Source organism: Rhinoderma darwinii, chromosome 1 (assembly GCF_050947455.1).
Source record: "Rhinoderma darwinii isolate aRhiDar2 chromosome 1, aRhiDar2.hap1, whole genome shotgun sequence".
Taxonomy (NCBI): domain Eukaryota; kingdom Metazoa; phylum Chordata; class Amphibia; order Anura; family Rhinodermatidae; genus Rhinoderma; species Rhinoderma darwinii.
The window spans coordinates 46401642-46429007 of record NC_134687.1 but is presented as its reverse complement, the minus strand read 5'-3'; the positions used below and the strand labels follow the sequence as shown (position 1 = coordinate 46429007).

Below are 27366 nucleotides of genomic sequence, written 5' to 3'. Positions count from 1 at the left end.
ACAGGAATATAACCAGCACATGGGTGGTATGGACATGGCTGATCAAATGCTACAGCCACACAGCGCAATGAGGAAGTCCCGCGTATGGTACAAGACTGCAGTGCACCTCATACAAACAGCGCTGTACAATTCCTTTATTATTTATCAGAAGTCAGGGAGTCAAGCACGGTATCTTGAATACCAGGAGAAAGTAATAAAACAATTACTTTTTAAAGACCGGGCAGAAGAGACTGCAAGCACATCCCATAGCAGTGAGGCCAGCAGAATTGTATCAGGGCAGCACTTCCCAAGTGAAGTGCCCCCACTGAGAAAAAGAGAAGACCCTACAAAAAATGTTGTGTCTGTTATAAAAATGGAACGCGAAAACACACGGGCTTTCAGTGTGACACTTGTCCTGATAAGCCAGGGTGGTGTATCAAGAAGACTCTACATAGAGCATATGCTAGAACCAAGGATACCGTGAGAGAAGAATTATTATATGGCAAGAAGAGTTTGGTAAAAAAAAGACGACAAACAATCCTCCATTATTAGATGCGTAGGGAATTTCGACACTTGTTCCTCTCAGATCTCCAACATACTACAGAAACATTGGTCTATCCTACAGGCAGACCCAGATCTAGTTGGTGTAATTTCTGATACCCCGAACATTACCTACCGACGTGGTAGGAATCTCCGGGAATTCTTTACACGCAGCCACTATTCTAAATCCTTGATCCCTCGTAACACCTGGCTTCCACCACCAACCTTAGGATCTTTTCCATGCGGCAGGTGTTCATTCTGCACATATATGCCCAAGACAAAGACCTTCAGTAATCCTTTTGATGGCCAAAATTATACCATCAGACAATTTATTAATTGCCAGAGTAGTGGCATTGTGTATGCCGCCAGATGCCCTTGCCCCAGGTTGTATGTTGGTAAGACCATTCAACAACTTAGGAGGAGGAACTCCAAACATCTTAATACTATCCATGCAAAAGAGGACACTCCCCTCTATAGACACGTGAGATCCTTCCATCGTGGAAATGCCAACAGTCTTCAATTTTGGGGCATTACCCAAGTGAAACTGGGCTCGAGGGCTAGCAATCTAGACAGAAAATTATTACAAGAGGAAGCCCGTTGGATACATAGGCTACATTCCCTTAGCCCCAACGGACTAAACGAAGGCTTTACTTTTGTAGCCTTCCTATAAGATTACCTGTGTATTTTACTGTTTACTCATCTCTTTTCAGACTATATGGGCACTGTCCTCAAGGACTACCTGCATAACTTAGTTACTAATATAGTTTTTATTCACCTATGCCTCTGCATTTGGTGTGTACCTACATATCTCTATACTGACAATTATCTATGTGAAAAAACTGACACTAACGTACAATTCAAAAAGTAAAAGATTTCCTCTTCCTCTCTTAAATCATCTAGCTATTATCAACTATATTTTCAGATGTGGCGTGTAACGTCCCAATCAAGCGGTGATGCTATATGATGTCTTCTAGCACTAATGATGCTTACATACTATTCACTGGCTTTAGAGTCCTTCTTACATTCACACTTCTACTAAGTATACCAGATATTTTCTGGTGTCTCATATACGGCAACTAACACTTAGTTATTATTATCTATTTAAACCATCCTATTTATGTATAAACATATCTTCCAGCAGAGACGATTATGAAGGTGACTCCTGCCAGTAATACCGTGTTTCCCCGAAAGTAAGACAGTGTCTTACTTTCTTTTTATCCCCAAAAGCCCCACTATGTCTTACTTTCGGGGTATGTCTTATATTGGGAAAAAATTGTCTAATTATTTTTTTATTTTTTTTCACAAACTTTATTTAACTGTTTTACATTTTTTTTTTTAGTCCCACCAGGGGACTTCACTATGCGATGTGCCGATCGCATATATAATGCTTTGGTATACTTAGTATACCGAAGCATTATTGCCTGTCAGTGTAAAACTGACAGGCAACCTATTAGGTCATGCCTCCGGCATCGCCTAACAGGCAGATGCTGAAGGCAGACCTGGGGGTCTTTGTTAGACCCCCGGCCAGTAGCGGATCCCCATATGGGCGTTTCGGGCGGTCGCCCGGGGCCCAAGGCTTGCAGGGGGCCCATAGCTTCCCACACCGCACACAAGTGAACCAAAACTCTCCAGGGCTGCTGCCGGCCGCATTCTAGTGATCATCGGTCCCACGTGCTGATGAAGAGGCGGGGGGAATGTGCAGGGGGAGTCAATTGCGGCTAGGGAACAGGGGCACAGCACATCAGCTGTAGAGAGCAGACTGTCAGAGATTGTGATGGGCAGGTGCTGGAGTCTCCCTGGCAGTCTGCTCCTCTGTGCTGCTGTGCACTCTCCCTCCTGTCTAAACCTCCAGCAGCTGCCTGCTAACGGCAAAACTGAAACTAGAGGGTGAAGGACCTGTGGTGACGTCACAGTCACATGATTAAGGTCCTGGAGGCTGCCAGAGACAAGCACCGCAGAGGAAGAGGCTGGTAAGTAAGTAAGTGTGTGTGTGTGTTAGTTAATGTAAGTCTATATAGTGTGTGCTGTGTATATAGTGTCTATAATGTAAGTCTATGTAGTGTGTGTGTGTGTGTCATAATGTAAGTCTATATAGTGTGTGCTGTGTTTATAGTGTCTATAATGTAAGTCTATGTAGTGTGTGTGTGTTTATGTGTGTGTGTCATAATGTAAGTCTATATAGTGTGTGCTGTGTATATAGTGTGTGCTGTGTTTATAGTGTCTATAATGTAAGTCTATATAGTGTGTGTGGTTTGAATATATAGTGTTTGGTGTTCGTGTGAATTGTATATGGGGTGTTTAATGTCAAATTTTTTGTGTGCAAAATAATTTCCCACCCATAGAGCCCTCTGCAGTAAGTCAGATGCTCAGAACCCCCCCCCTGCAGTATAATCTCCCCCATGGAGCCCTCAGTAGTTATTATACTGCAGGGTGGTGGGGGTCAGAGCGTTTGATTGACTGTTCAGGGTTCTATAGGGGAATAACTCCTTCCCCCCCCCCAAGAGCCATAAGGGCGGATTTACACGAACGTGTAATACGTCCGTGCAACGCGCGTGCTTTTCACGCGCGTCGCACGGACCTATGCAAGTATATGGGGCAGTGCAGACTGTCAGTGATTTTTGCGCAGCATGTGTCCGCTGCGTAAAACTGACGACATGTCCTATATTTTTGCGTTTTTTGCGCATCACGCACCCATTGAAGTTAATGGGTGCGTGAAAATCACGCATGCCACACGGAGGCACCTCCGTGGGACGTGCGTGATTTGCTCAACAGCAGTATAACTATGATTGCAAACAGAAAAGCACCAGGTGCTACAAACATACAAACAGAGTGTCATAATGATGGCGGCTGCGCGAAAGGCACGCAGCCGCGCATCATATGGTGATGACACACGGAGCTGTTAAGTGCCTTTTGCGCGCGCAAAACGCCGCATTTTTTTGCGTGCGCAAAGCGCACACGCTTGTGTAAATCCGCCCTAAGTGTCAGACACTTAGACCCTCCCATAGGGCACTCAGCAGTCAGTCAGATGCACTGGGGAGGGGTGTCTGACTGCTTAAAGGGTAACTAACGAAAAATGTTAAAAAAATTACATGTCATAGTGACATGTCAAATGTTCTAATCGGTGGGGGTCCGGGCACTGAGACCCCACCAATCGCTGAAACAAAGTGGCAGAAGCGCTCAGGTGAGTGCTTTGCCACTTTGTTTCTGATCGTCTTTCCTCTGATAGCCGAGCATGCGGTGTATGGGCACAACAGAAAGTCTATGAGTCCGTACACCGCGCAGAGAAAAGACAGTCAGAAATGAAGTGGAACAGCGCTCACCCGAGCACTCCTGCTGCTTTGTTTTAGTGATCGGTGGTGGTCTCAATGCTGGGACCCCCATCAATCAAAACTTCTGACATATCACTCTCACTATGACACGCCAAATGTTTTTTAAAAGTTTAGTTACCTCTTGGGGACTGAATTTATTGGGTTGAGTTAATGTATGGGCCTGGGTCTTAATTTGCTTAGGGGTCTGGGGTATAAGACAATTTATGGTGTTTATTTCTGAATTTTTATGTTGCTATAGATGCTGAAAATGGCTACAGAATCAAGGGGAAAAGATGTCTCATCAGGAAACCCTGCAGTCATCAGGAGAAGTCGCCATAACGGTCTGTGTCAGATGGAGAAGAAAAGATAACGACCCATCAGTGAAGACATCTCCTGTGAGTCATTGCATTTATAGATCTGTCACCTCTCCTGACATGTCTGTTATTGGAAATCCTTGTATTCCACATAAAATCTTTGTGTACCCAGGACTAATAGACAAATGCGTGTTACCATTCCCCTTGTCAGGAGGATGTGTCCCTACACAGTGTGATACTGTCAGCGATGGTTGGAGACTGTCAGTGTGTACGGACACAGCCCTTTGACAAGGGGAATCGTAGCACTCATTTGTCAATGCTCACACAGAAAGGTGGTGTTTAATATAGACATGACGTGGCAGGGCGGTGGTGGAGAAGGGGGCCCAAGCTTGTGGAACAGCCCAGGGCCCATGGTTTACTTAATCCGCCACTGCCCCCGGCTGTCATGGAAACCCGACGGCGACCCGCGATTTGTTTGCGGGGGCGCCGATCGGGTGACAGAGGGAGCTCCCCCCTCTGTCAAACACATTAAATGCCGCTGTCACTATTGACAGCGGCATTTAATGGGTTAAACTGCCGGAATCGGCGCGCGCTTCGATTCCGGCAGTTGCAGCAGGAGCCAGGCTGTGTATAACAGCCGTGCTCCTGCCGCTGATGGAGACGTATGGAGAGGGGGGCGGCGCGGAAGTGGGCAGGAGGCGGCAATACCCCCGTGTTTCCCCGAAAGTAAGACATATGTCTTACTTTCGGGGTACGGCTTATATTAGCCGACCCCCCTGAAACCCCCGATACGTCTTAAAATCGGGGGTGTCTTACTATCGGGGAAACACGGTAGCAAGAAGATAATACTATGTATTTTCCCCACATGTAAATCGAGTGGCACATACTGTTGTATTCCTGGAGACGGCCACGATATTGACAATCACCCGACATGACCCCCAGGCGCATGCGTGCAGAGCGCACTGGGATTGGTTGCCTCTTTGACTGTTCTTATTGGTTGCTCGATTTGTCAATCCGTTTGCATGGAGGCTCGTCTAGTATCTTTGCTTGTGACTGGCCGACACATAGTATGACACGCTCCTGTGAAGCGTTTACGAGGTTATTTAAGGAGCGGAAATCAAAAGCGAGCTTACTAGCCCCGATTTATCCCCTGAGGACGCTGCTTTTGCAGTGAAACATGTTGGGGGGGCTATCGCAATTTTAATATTCACTGGCGGTTTAGCAGTCTATCCTACTTCAGTGTGACCTATGGTGAAACCCCAGTCTGCAGCTGCTGACTGAGTCAGTCACACTGCTCTGTATAAATTTTAAAGAGGCTCTGTCACCAGATTTTGCAACCCCTATCTGCTATTGCAGCAGATCGGCGCTGCAATGTAGATTACAGTAACGTTTTTATTTTTAAAAAACGAGCATTTTTGGCCAAGGTATGACCATTTTTGTATTTATGCAAATGAGTCTTGCAAAAGTCCAAGTGGGCGTGTTTAAAGTAAAAGTCCAACTGGGCGTGTATTATGTGTGTTACATCGGGGCGTTTTTACTACTTTTACTAGCTGGGCGTTCTGACGAGAAGTATCATCCACTTCTCTTCAGAACGCCCAGCTTCTGGCAGTGCAGACACACAGCGTGTTCTCGAGAGATCACGCTGTGACGTCACTCACAGGTCCTGCATCGTGTCAGACGAGCGAGGACACATCGGCACCAGAGGCTACAGTTGATTCTGCAGCAGCATCAGCGTTTGCAGGTAAGTCGATGTAGCTACTTACCTGCAAACGCTGATGCTGCTGCAGAATCAACTGCAGCCTCTGGTGCCGATGTGGCCGACACGATGCAGGACCTGGGGCAGGAAGTGAGTGACGTCACAGCGTGATCTCTCGAGAACACGCTGTGTGTCTGCACTGCCAGAAGCTGGGCGTTCTGAAGAGAAGTGGATGATACTTCTCGTCAGAACGCCCAGCTAGTAAAAGTAGTAAAAACGCCCCGATGTACGCACATAATACACGCCCAGTTGTACTTTTACTTTTAAACACGCCCACTTGGACTTTTGCAAGCCTCATTTGCATAAATACAAAAATGGTCATAACTTGGCCAAAAATGCTCGTTTAAAAAAAATAAAAACGTTACTGTAATCTACATTGCAGCGCCTATCTGCTGCAATAGCAGATAGGGGTTGCAAAATCTGGTGACAGAGCCTCTTTAACTCTTTTTGTTGTACGGCCTTCATTTAAATTGCATAAATAAAAGTTACATTTTATCACTATATACCAGAGTGGTTGGGAAATTGGGACCATTATGCTTAGGCATATTAGTTGTTGTATTGAATAAATGTATCCCTTCCAGCCACTAAGGGTCATTCATTTGTTTCTGTCAAGGACTATTTACACTATTTTCGTTTATATTTTTTATTTTTATTTTTCATCATCTTTATTTATTATTATTATTTTCATTATTTTTATTTATACTTTTATTATTTTTATTCTTATCTTTATTATTTATAGTTTCCATTTTATGTCATTATTATTTTTCGTATGTATTTGCTATTTATATGTTTTTACATGTATGTGATTTGGATGTTTATGCCTATTGTGATATCATTGTGTATACTCTGTCCATATTTCCTTTTAACACTTGTCCCATATTTATTTTTGCACTATTTATTTAAATTGTACATATACACATATATTTTTTATATATTGCCTGTGTTTTTGGTTGTATATTGTATACATATCTATTTTCACAAATATATTTATTGTATATATATATATATAATAAAAAATTTTTTTATTTATATTATACACTTTCTATTGTATTAAAACTCTTTTGCTCCATAAATTTCTATATTTAGATTCTTTCACAATTTATTTTATGTATTTCTTAAATTTTCACTTGTCCTTTTCACGACTATTCACAATTATTTGACAGAGTGTATATAGGTGTCATCTATAATGAAATCTTAGGCATTATTAATTAATTAATGTTTATATAAAATCTTTTATATATATTTTTTTTTATATTATTTATATATTTATATTTTTTCATGTATATAACATATACTATTATAATTGTTTTTTTGTTATTGCGTCTAATCTGAGTTATTAGTTGCATATAGGTTACTTATGTTTACTATCATTATTACTTCTATATACATTTATATATCCTTCACAAATTGAACATTGGTATCTGTCATTCGTATTATATTTTGCTTATATCGTCCCCATTTGAGCTTCTCTTTATTTTGAGTTGCTCGGTACATATCCATTTGCTCTCCTATTCACCTAGTGTTTGTGTGTATGTACGCTCCTCCACGCATGCGCTGTGATTCCCTCATTCCATGGTGCCAATTTTGTTTGTTCGCATTGCCTTGGTGATGTGCGCCTTGCGTCATCTGACGTGATGCGTCATCACCATGCGAACACTCTGGCGCTTCTGGTGATGAGGAGTCTCGCAACATGCGGTGTGAGCGTCGATCTGCGCAGCATCCACAGGTGTGTATTATTACTAGTGCCAGCTACCCTTTATATAGTCCCCCTTATTTTAATATCGTCAGCCTCCTGACGAAGCCAGTCCGTGGCGAAACGCGCGTCAAGGCGTTTTTGCTCCTGTGTCCCATCTCAGTTCTCTTCCATCATGTCCTTAGGTATGTGTTTTTTCCTTCATTATTAGGCTATCATTAGATGTTGCTGTTACTGCCATTCCTTTGCTTGGTTCTCTTCATATTTTTCCTTACATATTTCCAGATTATTGTTTTTTATATACCATGCAGTCTCCGTAGCATCTCTTGGTATATTTATTTCTACAACACATATTCATTATTTATTTTCCATTATTTTGGGATTTGACTTTGGATGTTAGACTCTGAGCTGGGTCAGGTCTGCTAACCCTTTGGTACACTTATCAGTCTACCGTGCTGCTGCTCTCCATGTGTTTGTTTGTTTGTTTGTATGTTTATTGTATTTCATGTGATACCATGTATTGTTATTTATCAATAAAGATCTATACATTCTTTTACAATACGTGACTACTATATTTATAATATTATTTATTGGGGTGTGTTGTCCCCTGTGCTTAATTGCTTCTAGGTTATCTCTAAGGACTATTTACACACCTACCATTCTCCCCTAAATTATTATTTTTATGACTTATTCTCTGGGTTTTTTTTTTACCCCTTTTTGGCTTTTCACCCCTATTTTCAGTACATTATTGCCCATTTTTGAATTGTAATTCTACCAAATAAAACCAAAATAATTCATTATACCCCTAGATGAATACTGAAGGACAGTGTTTTCCACTCCGTCTCTTCAGAAAATCTGCAAACAAATTGTGCCTGGAATTCATCTCACTAGGCCCAAAAAGCCACAAGGCGCTCCTTCAGTTTTATGCAATCCCGTAATTCTAGCTATAAAAAAATGACATGGTCAACATAATTACTATACCCCTAAATGAATACTTTCAGGGTAGTTTTCAAAATGGGGTCACTTCTGGGGTTGTTACAATGTTCTGTTAACTCAAATCCTCTGTAAGTTTGGAGTGGGTCCTATGAGTCTTTCAAGCTATGTCTTGAAAGCCAGAGGGTATTCCTTTGCTTTTGAGTCCCCCTGTGCTACCAATCAACATATTACGGCATAAGTGGGGGTATCTTTGAACACAAGAGAAACAGTGCAATAAACATTGGAGTACATTTCCTCAGTTTCATGTGTTGAATACAAAACAAAATGTCCTATAAATGACACATTTGTGCACCCGTTATGCATTAATTCCACAAAATGTGGGATCAATCTACTTACCACACCCCAACATAAATTCCCTGAGGGGTGTAGTTTCCAAAATGGTGTAACTTTTGGGGCTTTCCATTGTACTGGCACCTCAGTGGCTCTGTAAATGTGACATGGGACACGAAAACCATTCCACCAAAATCTGTGCTCCATAAGCCAAGTAGTGCTTCTTTCCCTTCTGAGCCACGCCGTGTGCCCACACAGCAGTTTACGGACACATAGAGGGTTTTTTCGTGTTCAGGAGAAATTGCTTAACAAATTTTGGTGTGCATTTTCTTCTATTATCCCTTGTGAAAATTAAAAATTTGGGGTAAATGCTGCGTTCTAGTAGAAAAAAATGCAATTTTCAATTTTCACGGCCCAGAATTAATAATTTCTACGTAACACCTGTCGGGTCAAAACGATCACTATACCCTTAGATAAATTCCTTGAGGGGTGTAGTTTCCAAAATGGAGTCATTTTTTGTGGGTTTCCATTATACTGGTACTTTAGGGGCTCAACAAATGCAACATAGCACCTGAAAACTCTTCCATCAAAATCTGTGCTCCAAAAGCCAAATGGTGCTCCTTCCCTTCTAGGCCCTGCCGTGTGTCCAAACAGCAGTTTAATATCACATATGAGGTATTGCCGTAATCGGGAGAAATTGCTTTACAAACGTTGGGGTGCTTTTTCTCCTTTATTCCTTATAAAAATTACACATTTCTAAGTTTTTTCAGAAAAACAGTAGATTTTCATTTTCGCGGCCAAATTCCACTAAATTCTGCAAAAACCTGTGGGGTCAAAATGCTAACTATACCCCTAGGAAAATTCCTTGAGGGGTGTAGTTTCCAAAATGGGGTCACTTCTGGAGGGTTTCCACTGTTTCTAGGGCCACATGTGGGATATTTCTAAAAATGGCAGAATGTGGGCAATAAATAATGAGTTGCATTTTTCGGCTAAAACCTTCTGTGGTAAAAAAATAAATTATTAGAAATAAAAGAAAAATTTAATTTGTAAATTTCACCTCTATTTTTCATTAATTCCTGTGAAACGCCTAAAGAGTTAAGAAACTTTCTGAATACTGTTTTGAGGGGTGCATTTTTTAAACTGGGTGATTTATGGGGGGTTTCTAATATATAAGGCCCTCAAATCCACTTCAGAACTCAACTGGTCACTTCAGAACTCAACTGGTCCCTGAAAAAATAGCCTTTTTAAATTTTCTTGAAAATATGAGAAATTGCTGCTAAAGTTCTAAGCCTTGTAACGTCCTAGAAAAATAAAAGGATGTTTAAAAAACGATGCAAACATAAAGTAGACATATGGGAAATGGGAAATAGTAACTATCTGTTTTACAAGCAGATACATTTACATTTAGAAAAATGCAAATTTGTGCAAATTTTCTCTACATTTTGGTGTTTTTCACAAATAAATACTGAATTTATCAACCAAATTTTTTCACTAACATAAAGTACAATATGTCACGAGAAAACAATCTCAGAATCGCTTGGCTAGGTAAAAGCATTCCAAAGTTATTACCACATAAAGTGACACGTCAGATTTATAAAAATCGTGTTAGGGATCTGCCAGGTACTACGTCTAGGTATACTCCTGGGATTAATCAATCCACACCTGAGGCCAGACCTGTTAGACTGACACCGTCTCCCACCAACCAGGGTGGCAGGCTAAGGAGTGGGAGAGCCTATCGCGGCCTGGTCAGTCGGAGTTAGCTCCGCCCCCTGTCCTTTATTACCTGCCGTGTTCTCTTCCTCTGTGCTTGTAATTCTTCTGGATTCCTGGCCCCACTGCTGCTTGCTCCAGCCTGCTTCTGCCGTGCTTCTGCCTTGCTGCAGTTCCGCTTAACCTGCTTCGCTTTGCCCCTGGCTTGCTTCCTTCTCCGTGCTCACGTTGGTATACTCCACTTCATCCTGGTCCTGACTATTCTTTCACCGCTCCGTTTCCTCGCGGCGTTCCGTGGGCTACTGCCCCTTCCCTTGCGTGTTCCCTGTTTGTTCTCCCGTGCACTTAGACAGCGTAGGGACCGCCGCCCAGTTGTACCCCGTCGCCTAGGGCGGGTCGTTGCAAGTAGGCAGGGACAGGGCGGTGGGTAGATTAGGGCTCACTTTCCCTTCACCTCCTTCCTGCCATTACATAATTACAAGCCTATACCTAGTCTACCATTCTCCTACGCTGACGCTATCATGGACCCCCTTGAGACCCTGACCCAGCAGATGCAGGGCCCCTCCCTACAGGTCCAGGCCCTGGCCCAGAGGGTCAACCAGGGTGACGCTGCCTTAGTAGTACCCCTCACCTCACCTCTGGAACCCGACCTCAAGTTACCTGACCGGTTCTCAGGGGACCGTAAGACGTTTCTCTCCTTCCGGGAGAGTTGCAGATTGTATTTCCGCCTAAAACCCCACTCCTCAGGTTCCGAGAACCAGCGGGTGGGTATCATCATATCCCGACTCCAGGAAGGGCCCCAAGAGTGGGCCTTCTCCTTGGCTCCTGACGCCCCTGAACTTTCCTCTGTTGATCGTTTTTTCTCTGCCCTCGGACTCATTTACGATGAGACTGACAGGACTGCTTTAGCCGAGAGTCAGCTGGTGACCTTACGTCAGGGTAGGAGACCGGTTGAGGAATACTGTTCTGATTTTAGAAAGTGGTGCGTAGCTTCTCGATGGAACGATCCGGCCCTAAGGTGCCAGTTTAGGTTAGGATTATCTGACGCCCTGAAGGATCTGCTGGTTAGCTACCCCTCTTCTGACTCCCTTGACCAGGTTATGGCCCTAGCAGTACGACTTGACCGACGTCTCAGGGAACGTCAGCTTGAACGTTTCAATGTGCTCCCCTCTGACTTTTCTGCGATCCCCCCCGAGGTCCCGTCCCCTCGCTTCTCCACGGAGGACTCGGAGGTACCTATGCAACTCGGGGCCTCCATGTCCCCTCGACAACTTAGGGAGTTTCGCAGAATGAATGGTCTCTGCTTCTACTGTGGGGACGACAAGCATCTACTGAACACCTGTCCCAGGCGCAAGAATAAAAAGCCGGAAAACTTCCGCACCTAAGTGATCATCGGGGAGGTCACTTGGGCGCACAGGTACTTCCCGTTAATGTGAAACGCAATAAAATTTTGCTTCCCTTTCAGGTCTCGTTTGCTGGCCGGTCTGCCACGGGCAGTGCTTTCGTGGATTCTGGCTCATCTGCTAATATCATGTCTGTGGAATTTGCTATGTCTCTAAAGATGCCTTTTATTGATTTACCTTATCCTATCCCTGTAGTAGGTATCGACTCAACTCCCCTTGCTAATGGTTATTTTACTCAGCATACTCCTGTTTTTGAACTCCTGGTTGGCTCCATGCATTTGGAGCAGTGCTCTGTACTGGTGATGCAGGGATTATCGTCTGATCTGGTATTAGGTCTTCCCTGGTTGCAGTTGCATAATCCCACGTTTGATTGGAATACTGGGGAGCTTACCAAATGGGGTAATGAATGTCTTATGTCATGTCTTTCTGTTAACTCTATTTCTCCCCGGGAGGAGGTAAACACGCTTCCTGAGTTTGTTCAGGACTTCGCCGATGTGTTTTCTAAGGAGGCCTCCGAGGTGTTGCCCCCCATAGAGATTACGATTGCGCCATCGATTTGGTGCCTGGTGTCAAGCTTCCTAAGGGTAGGATATTTAATCTTTTATGTCCTGAACGTGAAGCTATGAGGGTGTATATCCAAGAATGCCTGGCCAAGGGTTTCATTCGCCCCTCGACTTCTCCTGTAGGTGCTGGCTTCTTCTTCGTGGGGAAGAAGGATGGTGGTCTTAGGCCGTGCATTGATTATCGTAACCTGAATAAGGTCACCGTAAGGAACCAGTACCCACTTCCTTTGATTCCGGATCTTTTTAATCAGGTTCAGGGAGCCCAATGGTTTTCTAAGTTCGATCTACGGGGGGCATATAACCTTATCCGCATCAAAGAGGGGGATGAGTGGAAAACTGCGTTCAACACACCCGAGGGTCATTTCGAATACCTGGTCATGCCCTTTGGGTTGTGTAATGCCCCTGCTGTCTTCCAGAATTTTATTAATGAAATCCTGAGAGATTACCTGGGTAATTTTCTTGTTGTGTACCTTGATGACATACTGGTGTTTTCCAAGGACTGGTCCTCCCACGTGGAGCATGTCAGGAAGGTGCTCCAGGTCCTTCTGGAGAATAATCTGTTTGCTAAGACTGAAAAATGTGTCTTTGGGGTACAGGAGATACCATTTTTAGGGCAAATCCTCACTCCTCATGAATTCCGCATGGACCCTGCCAAGGTTCAGGCTGTGGCGGAATGGGTCCAACCTGCCTCCCTTAAGGCGTTACAGTGTTTTTTAGGGTTCGCCAACTATTACAGGAGATTTATTGCCAACTTCTCGGTCGTCGCTAAGCCTCTTACGGACCTTACTCGCAAGGGTGCTGATGTCCTCCATTGGCCCCCTGAGGCCGTCCAGGCCTTTGAGACCCTCAAGAAGTGCTTTATCTCGGCCCCCGTGCTGATTCAGCCCAACCAAGAGGAGCCATTTATTGTGGAGGTTGACGCATCCGAGGTGGGAGTGGGGGCCGTCTTGTCCCAGGGTACCAGCTCCCTCACCCATCTCCGCCCCTGTGCTTACTTCTCTAGGAAGTTTTCGCCCACGGAGAGTAACTATGATATTGGCAACCGCGAACTTCTAGCCATTAAATGGGCTTTTGAAGAGTGGCGGCACTTCCTGGAGGGGGCCAGACACCAGGTAACGGTCCTTACGGATCACAAGAATCTGGTTTTCCTAGAATCGGCCCGGAGGCTTAATCCTAGACAAGCTCGGTGGGCACTATTCTTTACCAGATTTAATTTCTTGGTTACCTATAGGGCTGGGTCCAAGAATATTAAGGCTGATGCTCTGTCACGTAGTTTCATGGCCAATCCTCCTTCCGAGAAGGATCCTGCTTGTATTTTACCCCCTGGTATAATCGTTTCTGCCACAGATTCTGATTTAGCTTCTGATATTGCGGCTGATCAGGGTTCAGCTCCCGGGAACGTCCCTGGGGACAAACTGTTTGTTCCCCTGCAATACCGGCTAAGGGTACTCAGGGAAAACCATGACTCCGCTCTATCTGGTCATCCTGGCATCTTGGGCACCAAACACCTCATTACCAGAAACTATTGGTGGCCTGGGTTGCCTAAAGACGTTAGGGCTTACGTCGCCGCTTGTGAGGTTTGCGCTAGGTCCAAAACCCCTAGGTCCCGACCTGCGGGCATACTACGTTCCTTGCCCATTCCCCAGAGACCTTGGACCCATATCTCCATGGATTTTATCACCGATTTTCCCCATCTCAGGGCAAGTCGGTGGTGTGGGTGGTAGTAGACCGCTTCAGCAAGATGTGCCACTTTGTGCCCCTTAAGAAGCTACCTAACGCCAAGACGTTAGCTTCTTTGTTTGTGAAACACATTCTGCGTCTCCATGGGGCCCCAGTCAATATCGTTTCTGACAGAGGGGTACAATTTGTTTCCTTATTTTGGAGAGCTTTTTGTAAAAAGTTGGAGATTGATCTGTCCTTCTCCTCCGCCTTCCATCCCGAAACTAATGGCCAAACGGAAAGGACTAACCAATCCCTGGAACAATATTTAACCCCTTAAGGACGCAGCCTAGTTTGGGCCTTAAGGCTCAGAGCCCATTTTTCAAATCTGACATATTTCACTTTATGTGGTAATAACGTCGGAATGCTTAAACCTATCCAAGCGATTCTGAGATTGTTTTCTCGTGACACTTTGGGCTTCATGTTCGTGGTAAAATTTGGTCGATATATTCAGTCTTTATTTGTGAAAAATTGCAAAATTTAGAGAAAATTTACAAAAAATAGCATTTTTCAGAATTTAAATGCATCTGCTTGAAAAACAGACGGTTATACCACCCAAAATAGTTACTAGTTCACATTTCCCATATGTCTACTTTTGATTGGCATCGTTTTTTGAACATTCTTTTATTTTTCTTGGACGTTACAAGGCTTAGAACATAAACAGCAATTTCTCATATTCTTAAGAAAATTTCAAAAGCCTTTTTTTGAAGGTGCCAGTTCAGTTCTGAAGTGGATTTGAGGGGACTATGTGTTAGAAACCCCCATAAAACACCCCATTTTAAAAACTAGACCCCTCAAAGTATTCAAAACAGCATATAGAAAGTTTTTTAACCCTTCAGGCATTTCACAGGAATTAAAGCAAAGTGGAAATTAAATTTGCAAATTTCATTTTTTCTGCTGAATTTCAATTTTATTCAATTTTTTTTTAGTAACAGAGAAGGTTTTACCAGAGAAACACTACTAAATATGTATTGTCCAGATTCTGCAGTTTTTAGAAATGTCCCACATGTGGCCCTACTGCGCTCGTGGACTAAAACACAAGCCCTAGAAGCAAAGAAGCACCTAGTGCATTTTGAGGCCTCTTTTTTATTAGAATATATTTTAGGCAGCATGCCAGGTTTGAAGAGGCGTTGAGGTATCAAAACAATGGAAACCCACCAGAAGTGACCCCATTTTGGAAATTACACCCCTCAAGGAATTCATTTATGGTTTTTGTTATCATTTTGACCGCACAGTTTTTTCACAGCACCTATTTGAATTGGGCTGTGAAATGAAAAAAATGATACTTTTTCCAATAAAATGTCATTTTTGATCAAATTTTCTTATTTTCACAGGGAACAACATACCCCATTTTGTTGCCCAATTTGTCCTTAGTGCGGCAATACCCCATTTGTGGTGATAAACTGCCGTTTGGGCCCATGGGAGGGCTCAGAAGGAAAGGAGCGCTATGTGTTTGTTGGAGTCCAGATTTTGCTGGATTGGTTTTCGGGTGCCATGTTGCATTTGCAGAGCCCCAGAGGTATCAAAGCAATGGAAACCCACCAGAAGTGACCCCATTTTGGAAACTACACCCCTCAAGGAATTCATTTATGGTTTTTGTTATCATTTTGACCGCACAGGTTTTTCACAGCACCTATTTGAATTGGGCTGTGAAATGAAAAAAATTATATTTTTTCCAAAAAGATGTCATTTTTGATCAAAATTTCTTATTTTCACAGGGAACAACATACCCCATTTTGTTGCCCAATTTGTCCTTAGTGCGGCAATACCCCATTTGTGGTGATAAACTGCCGTTTGGGCCCATGGGAGGGCTCAGACGGAAAGGAGCGCTATGTGTTTGTTGGAGTCCAGATTTTGCTGGATTGGTTTTCGGGTGCCATGTTGCATTTGCAGAGCCCCAGAGGTATCAAAGCAATGGAAACCCACCAGAAGTGACCCCATTTTGGAAACTACACCCCTCAAGGAATTCATTTATGGTTTTTGTTATCATTTTGACCGCACAGTTTTTTCACAGCACCTATTTGAATTGGGCTGTGAAATGAAAAAAATGATATTTTTTCCAATAAGATGTCATTTTTGATCAAAATTTCTTATTTTCCCAAGGAACAAAATACCCCATTTTGTTGCCCAATTTGTCCTTAGTGCGGCAATACCCCATTTGTGGTGATAAACTGCCCTTTGGGCCCATGGGAGGGCTCAGAAGGAAAGGACCACCATTTGGCCTACTGGAGCTTTTCTGGTGCTAAGTCATGTGTGCAGAAGCCCCTGAGGTACCAGTACAGTTGAAACCCCCGAGAAGTGACCCCATTTTAAAAACTACACCCCTTAAGACATTCATCTAGAGGTGTAGTGAGCATTTTGACCCCACAGGTACTGTGTAAAAGATAATGCGCAGCAGATGGTGCAGTGTGAGATTTGCAATTTTATATATGTATATGCCATTTCAGTGTCCAATATAGTGTGCCCAGCATGCGCCACCGGAGATATACACCCCTTAAATTGTAATGTGGGTTCTCCTGGGTACGACAATACCCTACATGTGGCTGTTATCAGCTGCCTGGGCATACGGCAGGGCTCAGAAGGGAAAGATGAGGGGGGTAAGCTGTGCGGAGTGCATCAGGGTAAATTGAAAATCAAGGGATGTATGATACATTTTAAAACAATCTTTTATACAGAGCCCTGGTTTTTCGGGACACGTGTCACATTGGTATATTGTGTTCTTCCTTATCCCCCTCTTATAGCAGACTCTGCACCTCTTTTGACTCTTTCCCTTTCCACCGGTTTGGGGACCTTCTCCTGGAAAGTGTTGCCCTGGTACGATGCGCCCCCCCTTCCTGGACCCTAAAGATTAGATCTTGAAATTCCAGGAAAGTTCCCCTCTGGCCTGCACATCGACGTAGCACATACGCATTGTACAAAGCCATCTGTATGATGTGCCCGGCCAGCTTCTTATACCTCACCGCATGGCGCTGTAGGGCTTCAGGACTTGATTTGACAAGTCCATCCCTCCCATGTACCTATTGTAGTCCAGGATGCAGTCTGGTTTGGGGGTGGCCTTTCCTTCATATATCCTAAATCTGTAGGTATACCCTGATGCACTCTCGCAGCTTATACATCTTCACGCCATACCTTGCCCTCTTACCTGGCAGGTACTGGCGGAATTGAACCCTCCCTTTAAAATGTACCAGGGACTCATCAATAGAAAAACACTTCTCGGGGGTGTATGCTTGGGAAAACCGGGCACTGGAACGGTCTAATAGGGGTCTCCGTTTATACAAACGGTCAAAACTGGGGTCATCTCGGAGTGGGCACGGCTCATTATCAGTATAATGTAAGAAGCGAAGTATTGCCTCATTTATTTATTTTTTTAGGTTCCAGTTCATTTCTGAAGTTGCTTTGAGGGGCCCATATATTAGAAACCCCTATCAAACACCCCATTTTAGAAACTAGACCCCTCAAAGTATTCACAACAGCATTTAGAAAGTTTATGAACCCTTTAGGTGTTTCACAGAAATTTAGAGCAAAGTAGAGGTGACATTTACTCTTTTTATACCATTTTTTTTATAACACAAAAGGATTTATCAGAGAAACGCAACTCTTTACTTCTTGCCCAGATTCTGCAGTTTAGAGAAATATCCCACATGTGGCCCTCGGGCGGTAATGGACTGAAGCACCGGCCTCCGAAGCAAAGGAGCACCTAGCGGATTTTGAGCCCTCTTTTTTATTAGGCACCATGTCCGGTTTGAAGAGGTCTTGTGGTGCCAAAACATTGGAAACCCCCCAAAAGTGACCCCAATTTGGAAACTAGACCCCTTGAGGAATCCATTGTAGTTTTCATGGGGTGCATGCGGCTTTTTGATCAGTTTTTATTCCATTTTTAGGTGGCGTGGTGACTAATAAACAGCAATTCTACTATTGTTTTTGTATACTTTTTTTTTTACAGCGTTCACCGTGCGCTATAAATAATATATTAACTTTATTCGGCGGGGCGATACGATCACGGCGATACCAGATGTTTATAGTTTTTTTTTATGTCTTATGGCGTTTGCACAATAAAATACGTTTTGTAAACAATCATTCACTTTTTGTGTTACCTTATTCTAAGAGCCATAACGTTTTTATTTTTCAATCAATAAAGCCGTGCGAGGACTTATTTTTTGCGTAACGAACTGTATTTTCCATCAGTACCATTTTTAGGTACATGCGACTTTTTGATCTCTTTTTATTCCATTTTTTGGGAGGTGAAGTGACCAAACAATTGTGATTGTGGTACGGTTTATTAATTTTTTTTTTTACGGCGTTCACCGTGCGGGATAAATAACAAAATAATTTTGTAGTTCAGGCCGTTACGGACGCGGCGATACCAATTATGTATAGTTTATTTGTTTGTTTATATATTTTTATTAATAATAAAGGCCTGATAAGGGAAAAAGTGGGACTTTTACTTTTATTACTTTTAAAACTTTTATTTTCTTATTTTTACACATCTTTTTTTAACTTTTTTTTTACTTTATTACTTTGTCCCACTAGGGGACATGAGGGCAGGAGGCCCTGATCGCTATTCTAATACACTGCACTACATGCGTAGTGCAGTGTATTAGAACTGTCAGCTACTCACTGACAGCAAGCATAGTGGGTCCTGACGTTGTCAGGACCCACTAGGCTTCCGTCTATGGCATAGCCGGACGCCATTGTTTGGTGTCCGGTTGCCATAGTCACCATCGCCGGCCGCTATCGCGTAGCAGGCCGGCGATGGCAGCTTAACCCCTAAAAAGCCGCGATCTCTATAGAACGCGGCTTTTAAGGGGTTAATCAGCGGGGACACAGCGATCGGTCCCCGCTGTAGGAGCTGTGACAGCTGCTGAACAAGACAGCAGCGTCACAGCTCCTGTATGTGTCGGGAGGACGGCCGAAACGGCCGTTACTCCCGAGACGTACTATTACGGCATGGAGCGCGAACGATACAGCTGCCATGACGTAATAGTACGTCAAGGAGCGGGAAGGGGTTAAGGTGTTTCATCTCTGACTGTCAATTCGATTGGGTCTCATTCCTTCCCCTTGCTGAATTTTCCCTGAATAACCGGGTCAGTAACTCGTCAGGGGTCTCCCCGTTTTTCTGTAATTTCGGGTTTAACCCAAGGTTCTCCTCCGTTTCCCCTGGTTGTTCCAATAATCCTGAGGTAGAGGATGTTCATCGGGAACTGTGCACAGTCTGGGCCCAGGTTCAGAAGAACCTAGAGGCGTCCCAGAGCGCACAAAAGATTCAGGCTGATAGTAGACGTTCTGCTAACCCCCGGTTTGTCGTCGGGGATTTGGTCTGGTTGTCGTCCAGGAACTTGCGCCTTAAGGTCCCGTCCAGGAAGTTTGCTCCCCGATTTATTGGACCTTATAAGATCATTGAAGTCCTCAACCCTGTATCCTTCCGTCTGGAGCTGCCCCCATCCTTTCGCATACATGACGTCTTCCATGCCTCCCTCCTCAAACGCTGCTCCCCGTCCTGGTCCCCCTCGAGGAAACCTCCTGTTCCCGTTCTCACCCCGGAGGGGGTGGAATTCGAGGTGGCCAAGATTATGGACAGTAGGATGGTCCAGGGCTCCCTCCAGTACCTGGTCCATTGGAGAGGATACGGGCCGGAGGAGAGGACTTGGGTACCTGCCCGTGATGTTCACGCTGGGGTATTGATCAGGAGGTTCCACCTTCTCTTCCCTACTAAACCGGGTCCTCTTAGTAAGGGTCCGGTGGCCCCTCATAAAAGGGGGAGTACTGTTAGGGATCTGCCAGGTACTACGTCTAGGTATACTCCTGGGATTAATCAATTCACACCTGAGGCCAGACCTGTTAGACTGACACCGTCTCCCACCAACCAGGGTGGCAGGCTCAGGAGTGGGAGAGCCTATCGCGGCCTGGTCAGTCGGAGTTAGCTCCGCCCCCTGTCCTTTATTACCTGCCGTGTTCTCTTCCTCAGTGCTTGCAATTCTTCTGGATTCCTGGCCCCGCTGCTGCTTGCTCCAGCCTGCTTCTGCCGTGCTTCTGCCTTGCTGCAGTTCCGCTTAACCTGCTTCGCTTTGCCCCTGGCTTGCTTCCTTCTCCGTGCTCACGTTGGTATACTCCACTTCATCCTGGTCCTGACTATTCTTTCACCGCTCCGTTTCCTCGCGGCGTTCCGTGGGCTACTGCCCCTTCCCTTGCGTGTTCCCTGTTTGTTCTCCCGTGCACTTAGACAGCGTAGGGACCGCCGCCCAGTTGTACCCCGTCGCCTAGGGCGGGTCGTTGCAAGTAGGCAGGGACAGGGCGGTGGGTAGATTAGGGCTCACTTTCCCTTCACCTCCTTCCTGCCATTACAAATCGGCTGTGTCCTGAAGGCCAAAACAGGCTGTGCCCTTAAGGGGTTAATGAAGTTATAGCACAAGGATAATCACAAAGTGATGTCATACCACAAGCGTGGGGGTACATGCGTGGGGGTTGGCATTGATAACTGTTCAGTCACTTTTTTAACGTTGCTATACACACAGTGGTTACATGTTAGATGAGATGGAAGATCAGTCATTGCCAAATAAAACATATTATTTCTCTGGCAGGTAGACAGGAAGAAGGAGTGCGCTGGCCACATGTCGTAACCCACAAGCACGTCTCTACAAGGTTTACACAATGTACAACAACAGTCCTTACATGAAGGGGTTAGTAATAGCACATGTTGCATGGTTTAGCTTGTCATAAGAGTTACAAGGAGACGATCTCAGGGAAAGTGTCATAAAAACTGTTGATTTTAATCCACACAAAAAATGAACTTGAATGAACCGAACATTGTTATATTTACAAAAAAATGCAGATATTATATAAATGAAAAATGTATTACTATGTAATGAATAGTGCTGGTGCATGTGCTCTATGTGAATCTTTAGACTATAACGAACACTCCATGATGGAGTAACTTCTCACCCAAAAGCTTACCTGATACTTGACAATGATGCTGCGATATTCAGGCTTCTACAGTTCTGCTTTGGGGGGTTTATGACACCGACAGGGCTTACAGGGAATTGTCCAGCCATTTGTGTAAAGTTCTGTGACTGTCAATAATTATGCCACATCTTCAACTACTTTTCTACATAAGCCTTTTTCAGATACCCAGTGTCCCCATAACAGTGTCAGTCAGCATCCCGAGTCAGGCTGTTCACACTATCTATCTATCTATCTATCTATCTATCTATCTATCTATCTATCTATCTATCTATCTATCTATCCATCTTATATCTACGTACTATCTATTTCATATCCGTCTCTTGATGAATTCAGTTTATTGCTCTATTTAGGTGAAAGCCATGAACCATTTTTATACTGGTATTTTCTGCTGTACAAAGGTTACAAGCAAATGCCATGTAGATTTGGAAAGATTGCAGCAATATCATTAGAATCGTTTGTATAGTCTTTGCGTTTTTACGTATATAGTAGAATTAAGTATTATATCAGGAGTGTTATGCCCACGTTGCTGACCAACAGCACGTCCCACTTACCGGCAGCCTCGACCACAGGACTGTAACTTCATGTCGGCGTCTCCCTCCTCAGAGATGTTGAGACACACAGCTGCAGTGTCCTCCTTTGTCCTGTAGGGTGCGCTCTCGCTCCCGGCCTTAAAGGGCCTGCATGCGCACCTGTCTAAAGTTACCCAATCAAGCCAGTAACACCCTGGACTCTGCCCTTCCTCTCCTTGCCTGAGCGTTGTTTGTATTCGTGTTTTAGTCTATGCAAATGGTCCCTTAGTTGTATCCTGCACCCATTGTTCCCGTATCCTGCATCCTGTATCCAGTGTTTGTTCCTTAGCCTAAGCCTTTTGTTGGAGTCGTGTGTGCCTCATCTGCCGCGTCTGGTATAATCTGTTATGCCAAGCATGATTTGTGCCTGCTTCACTACGTGTCTGATACTTCAAGTATCTAGTAACGATATAGAAAATAGATCCAGCGCCAAGACAAAAAGAGATATTTAAAAAGGGAACTCTGTTCCAAGTTTATTTGACATTTTCTTAAAATGGGAAGAAAGTGCTCCAGGGACAAGGGTGGATTTGAGATGTAAGCGTTGCCATGAATAAGGACTCTGTGGCCGTCCGAAACGCGTAGGCAACGCTTACATCTCAAATCCACCTTTGTACCTAGAGCACTTTCTTCCCATTTTAAGAAAATTTCGAATAAACTTGGAACGGAGTTCCCTTTTCAAATATCTCTTTTTGTCTTGGCGCTGGATCTATTTTCTATATCGTTACTTGTTCCTACACCGTGTGCCGACGCGGAGACCTGGGTGCAGCCAGCAGTGCAAAAATCTGCCAAAGGTGAGCTGGAGGATTCCTCCTACAAACATTTTTTTCTACTTCAAGTATCTGCCTGATCATCTACCCAGGTACTCATATACGAAAGACTGTTATTGACTGTTGTTTGGCCAGCTGCTTCTTCGCTAGGGCGGAGTGGCCTAGTGGGTCCACATACCCTACAGCCGTGACAAGGAGTAACTATGCCCTTTATTAAATATTTAAAGCAGATCTGTCATATGAATATGCTGTCTTCCTTAAGCATAGTATGGGGACATGTCAGCTGTACTACTAGTCCAAATAGCACATAAAATATTGTGTTTGGCTAATAGAAGCTAATAAAGAATACAGTCAATAAAAGGAATGCCTGCAGGCAGACAGAACCATTTTCCTGACCACCCAAAAGTTAAATAGAGAGTAAATTTTATTATCAAATTTTATTAAGCTACGTATAGCACAAAACAGACCACATATAACAGTTTAAAATTATCACTGCCAAGGACCGAAGTTATAGTGGAGGCAACCAGCTGGAGGAGCCAGCAAGGTATTAGACAGCCAAGAATGAATGCCGGCTGACAGTCAGTCAGCCCCGTGTACCCCTGAGGACGCTACAAGTTAGCGAAACATGTCGGGGGGGGGGGGCTCTAAGTGTTTTTAATTCCTGCCTAACCGAATCTATTGCCCTACTTTAAGTGTGGCTTGCTGCCTCCTGACTGACTGTCAGCCGGCATTCATTCCTGGCTGTCTAATACCTTGCTGGCTCCTCCAGCTGGTTGCCTCCACTATAACTTCGGTCCTTGGCAGTGATAATTTTAAACTGTTATATGTGGTCTGTTTTGTGCTATACGTAGCTTAATAAAATTTGATAATAAAATTTACTCTCTATTCTTTTGGGTGGTCAGGAAAATGGTTCTGTCTGCCTGCAGGCATTCCTTTTATTGACTTTATGTAATGTACCTGCTGACTACCCAGGGTCAAAATCTGTCTTTTTGTCTTAATAAAGAATACAGGACTCATAGTTATAGGGGAGCGCTATTTCCTTATATACTAGTTTTGTTGAATCTCCTTCATTGTATTTTATATGACTATTCAGGTAGTGGATACTAGCAGGCAGTAGATATGATTGTTACACTACAAGCTACTTCTCTAGGGCAATATTTCCCAACTGGGAGGGGGCTCGTGTGAAGACCTCCGGAGTGTCGCAAGCCATTAACTGATATGCTGTGCGACGCTGTGTTCTGGAAATGGCCTCTGATGGACAGGTCGAGTCACATGACCCACCATCAGCGGCCATAGTCGGACCTCAGCGACGCACAACAGCAGGATACCATGAGACCGTCCCCTCCGCCGCCTGCCCACATGCATCACTAAGCGCCGGTGAGCGCCATTGAAAGTAGCCGGCGCCTGCTTGCGTCAATGATGACAGTTACCTCCCGCCATCCAGTGTGCAAGAGCCAATAAACTTGGTCTTCATGTGACCTCCCTCCTATTGCTAGTATGTTGAATCAGTCAGCGCTGCCATCATTAACGGTGCTGACTGTAGTGTGTGCAGTAGTATCGCAGCCACGAATGCCACGAATATCTTTGAAAATAGCAGAGGATAGATAGCAGAATAGAGGCAGTATATAGGAGGACAGAAGTATAAAGGCAGTATATAGGAGGACAGGAGTATAAAGGCAGTGTATAGGAGGAGTATAAAGGCAGTATATAGGAAGACCGGAGTATAAAGGCAGTATATAGGAGGAGTGGAGAATAAAGGCAGTATATAGGAGGACAGGAGTATAAAGGCAGTATATACGAGGACAGGAGTATAAAGGCGGTATATAGGAGGATAGGAGTATAAAGGCAGTATATAGGAGGACAGGAGAATAAAGGCAGTATATAGGAGGACAGGAGTATAAAGGCAGTATATACGAGGACAGGAGTATAAAGGCGGTATATAGGAGGATAGGAGTATAAAGGCAGTATATAGGAGGACAGGAGTATAAAGGCAGTATATAGGAGGACAGGAGTATAAAGGCAGTATATAGGAGGACAGGAGTATAAAGGCAGTATATAGGAGGACAGGAGTATAAAGGCAGTATATAGGAGGACAGGAGTATAAAGGCAGTATATAGGAGGACAGGAGTATAAAGGCAGTATATAGGAGGAAAGGACTATAAAGGCAGTATATAGGAGGACAGGAGTATAAAGGCAGTATATAGGACAGGAGTATAGAGGTCAAATACAGCTGAACAGCGGAATCGGGACAGGATACATTTGAAAAGCAGAATACAGTTATACGCAGCTATACACATTTTGTTAAAGATCATTGGAACCTTCCACATCTAAAAGTGATGAGAATAAAAAAATTTAAATGGGGCTAAGTACGGTAGTGGGGGATTCCAAACAAAAGTCTCAGCGAAAAATGGGTCCCAGCCTCAGAAAATTTGGGAACCGCTGCTCTAGGACTTTGTAACAGCACTGAGTGTAATGTATGAATGATTTACTTCCTTCTTTACTTTGTTACTATACTAGTGACAGTCAGTATTCGATTACATGTTTGTACAGGCAGATTATCTATCCCTGGAAACTCCCGCAGACAATGAATGTATTAATAGTGATGGCTGATACTGGCATACAGTGCTTACATGTGGGTACATGGGCAGTACAATAAGGCGTCGTTCACATCTGCGCTAGGGCTCCGTTCCGTCAGAGCTTTCCTTCGGAACGGAGCCCTGACAGACATAAACGGAAACCATAGGTTTCCGTTTCCATCACCATTGATTTCAATAGTGATGGATCCGGTGCCAATGGATTCTGTTTGTCTCCGTTGTGCAACGGTTCCGTCGTTTTGACAAAATCAATACCATAGATGACTATGCTATTGATTTCGTCAAAACGACGGAACCCTTGCACAACGGAGACAAACAGACAAGCACAATTAAATCAACGGTTTCAGTTTGTGTCGGAGCCCTAGTGCAGATGTGAACGAAGCCTGTCAGGTGGTTTCCATTGACTACAATTGTAAGACACAAGACTATATTACTCCAGCCTGCTCTAAGCTGAGCTTTCAGCACCCCCTGCTGTCCATGCTGATTAGCATTCATTAGGTGCACCGTGCTATCCTATTTACCATTATAAGTGATGGCATATCACACTACTATATGCTATTACTTCCTGCTGCTGGGAACCCCACCGATCCTCAGAATGTAGGAACCGCAGCACTGGTTAAGTCCTTCCCAATTTTTCTTGCAAAGTTGCACCCCTGTCCACCCCCTGTGCAGGGAGCTGCAGCACAGCCCCATCCACTTTACTGGAGCTTTGATTTAATTCCTTGCACAGGTGGTGGAGGGAAGCGCCAAAGAGACCTTGAATCCTTCCTTCTCAGAATTGGCGAGGATCCTAAAGGTCGGACCCTGTCAGATCATAAAGTTATAGCATATCCGAGCAAGTTATAAAATGGAAATAATCCTTTAACTGCTGCATGGAGCCGATCTGCAGTCCTGGATGCTGGTAGGGAGACAGACATGTGAACCCTAATCTACCCGCCACTCAGTCCCTGCCTACTTGCACGGCCCGTCCTAGGCGACGGCGTACAACTGGGCGACGGTCCCTACGCTCAATATGTGTACGACAGACAAACAGACAAGGGTACACAGAAGCTAAGGGAAATGGGGCAGTTGCCCACGGCAACACCTTGAGCAACAGGAGTATTGAACGAGCCGGGTCAAACCAGGAGTGTACGAGGTACCAAACGCAGAACAGGAGCGTAGTCAGTAAAGCCAGGGTCAAAAATGAAGCAAGGTCAATAATAATAGCAGGAGCAGCAGAGCCAGGAAACAGGAAAGAATCACAGTCAAAGACAAGCAGGAAATGAAGGTATAAATAGGCCGTGGGCGGGAGCTAGAACCGTCTGGCCAGGCTGTGATAGGTTCTCCCACTCCTGAGCCTACCAGCCTGAGTGGTAGCAGATCGAGTCACTCTACCAGACCTAGGAGCAGGTGCAGACTGATTAACCACGGGCGTCGACACAGAAGCTGTGTCTGGCAGATCCTTTACAATACATCATAAAAAGTTGGATTTACCAATTCCACAGCACTTTGATGAATTTTGGCATAATGTCTCACAATTGAGGTTTAGATTATTGATGGCATCCTTGAGTTACGTAGAGGTGGTGATAGGGAAGCCATGTTAAAAAGGTTGGAGCTTCGTTGGATTGATGAGCTTGACTGTTTGGAGCCAAAGGGTTTGAATCGAGAATTCAAAATTGTCTCTCTCTTTTAGCCCTGGATGAGGGTGCCTGTTTATATCAAGTTACTGTAGGTTTGGTTTTAAATTTAAGTGCTTGTACCTAACAATCGTACGGATTTGTTATGAAAATTTTTTATTTTAAAATACATAACTTTTATAATTATATAATAAATAATTTTCTTTTTTCTTTTTTAGATAATATCTGTTTGAATTTTGTGTAAACCCTATGGAGATGGAGTTCCGGACCAATAAGATAAATTTTTGATCTGCTATATTGACACGATCTGCCATCGATTTTTCTCTTTGTTGTAATCTATAATAAATTCTCTTTATATTTAAACTGTGATCTATTAATTTTTCCTTTGTTCTGCATAGTAAAACATTTATAATACATTTGGCTATATCATTCAGACAGCTTAAAAATATGTGCTATTGCATGGATTAAAAGCTGCTATGGCTAATGACTATTAATGTCATTATAATTTTGGTCAAAAAGTGGATGACTAGCCTACTGGAAAAAGGATGTTTTTTCATTAATATTTATGAATGTAAATGTTCAATTAATTTTCTTGTTATACTTTGCTAA

At 43.9% G+C, this 27366-nt stretch overlaps 1 long non-coding RNA gene across 1 annotated transcript in view; it reads left to right on the top strand.

The window, feature by feature from the left end:
- Positions 1-27119, top strand: part of LOC142730329 (uncharacterized) — a 31296-nt gene extending 4177 nt beyond the window's left edge. Inside the window, exons 2-3 of the long non-coding RNA XR_012878920.1 lie at positions 20830-20928; positions 26976-27119. This is a non-coding gene — a long non-coding RNA (uncharacterized LOC142730329). The remainder of the gene's footprint in view (positions 1-20829; positions 20929-26975) is intronic.
- Positions 27120-27366: the final 247 nt, after the last annotated feature.